Source organism: Elephas maximus, chromosome 24, assembly GCF_024166365.1.
Source record: "Elephas maximus indicus isolate mEleMax1 chromosome 24, mEleMax1 primary haplotype, whole genome shotgun sequence".
In the NCBI taxonomy this organism is placed as follows: domain Eukaryota; kingdom Metazoa; phylum Chordata; class Mammalia; order Proboscidea; family Elephantidae; genus Elephas; species Elephas maximus.
In genome coordinates, this window is record NC_064842.1 from 11,924,002 (window position 1) to 11,925,763 (window position 1,762).

The following is a 1,762-nucleotide window of genomic DNA, read 5'->3' on the forward strand; positions in this document are numbered from 1 at the left end:
GCAAAGTTTCCCATTCATTTATGGAAAAGTTCCCTCTTCTGTGGCATTAAGTGGGGTAGAAACTGACGTGTATCAATAGAAACAGCCAGCAAAACAGGAAATAGTTAACTTTGGTCCACTTTCCTGTAAACAAGGACAGTCACACTGCCCATAATCAGCTGAAAAACCCAACATGTAAATTTAAAAATATATTCATTTGTTATTTCATTTTAAAACTGACAGCACTGTTCTGTCTTCATTCCCTGCCTTTTCAGCCTGAAAATCCACTGTTGGTGTGGTCTCTAAACCCTCAGCTTCTCTCGATCTTCCCCGGCATCCTCAGCAGTAACTGCTTGGCAAGGCTTTCTCTCCTCCTGGTTCATGATTGCAGGGGTCACTTGATCCAAGTCTGCTTCTAGAACTCAGTTTGTACTTCCATTAGCATCTGATTTACCCATTCAACATGCAGCAACTCCACGTGGACTTCTGTGCCTTTTTCAGTATGAATTTGCGCCACTTCTAGGTAACTCACCTGGACCTGCTCTAGAAGCTCACTTGTGTGACTCGTGTACTTGGCCGTCCTGGAGCAGACCTGGATGAAACTGTTCCACGGTCGCTTGTGGTGAATCTACCTGGACCTGAAGCAGTGGTAGCCCACGTACCTTACCAACTTGGTCTGTAATCGTCATTGATGTTACAGGTTCGGTTTACACATGTGTTTCCACTGAAAGAACTTCTTTGGTTACCAGACACTCTGAAATATTGTGAGTATCACTAAGATGCCTCCTTAAGTCATTTCCTTGCATAAACCACAAATCACATGGAGTACAATGGTTGGGTTTATCTCCAGTGTGAATTAGTAAGCCATCTTTACACTGGTCCCAGTTGTTGAACACAGTGTTACAGACCTGGCATTCATAAAGCTTCTTTCTTCCCTTTTTTGTCCCGACCCCAGCTTGGCATGCTGTCAGGTGACATTTGAGTGTGCTATTTCTAGCAAATCGTTCATGACAATTCGGACATTCAAAAGGTTCTTCACCTGTATGTTTTTGAAGATGCTCTTTAAAATGTCCAAAGTGGTCAAACTATTCCTCACAGTACCGGCAGATGTGAGTTTTTTTCCAGTTCTTTGCTTCTTACTGACTCCACCTTCTTCAAGGTGCTAACAACTGAGGTGTTGTTTCCAGGCGCTCTCCCGAGTATACCTTTTATTGCACATTTCACAGTTGAAACTCTGAGTGGAGTGTGATTTCATGCGCCCCTGTTTGTTCGTGGGGTCAGATGCACCGCCATCTTCTTCTTTAATCTGCCCTTTTCTGTCACCTTGACGGTACTTGCTGGTAATATCCGTGAACAGAGCTAAAGTGGCATCATCAGAGGAAGCTGTGCTCTGAATGCACTTCGGCTAATGTTTCCAGGCCTTCATCCTCCACTTCTGTTGTGCCCTCCGCAGCCTCCACCTCAATTACAACAGGTTCTGATTCTGCAGATGGCAATGACTCAGTGACGACATCGGAAGTTTCTGCAAACTTTTTTTTGCCTCATTTTTTCCTGTGTTTATTTTCCTCATGTGGAGCTGCACTTTCTCTGTTCCTGACTTTAAGGGCTTTGATGCCTTCCAGCATTTGTAGAAACTGCAGCTTTCCATACATCATTGGCTTCTTCTCCTCCTTGTATCATTGACTTTGCTCTGAAATGACAAAAGGCCATCTTACTGACACCTTGCATCTCCACCAAAGGTTCCTGAGTAAATCCCTGAAAGAATCTGTAGAAGAGCTTACTG

At 43.9% G+C, this 1,762-nt stretch overlaps 1 pseudogene; it reads right to left on the reverse strand.

Moving 5' to 3' along the window:
• Positions 1-204: 204 nt before the first annotated feature.
• LOC126066726 (zinc finger protein 131-like) lies at positions 205-1,383 on the reverse strand (annotated as a pseudogene).
• Positions 1,384-1,762: the final 379 nt, after the last annotated feature.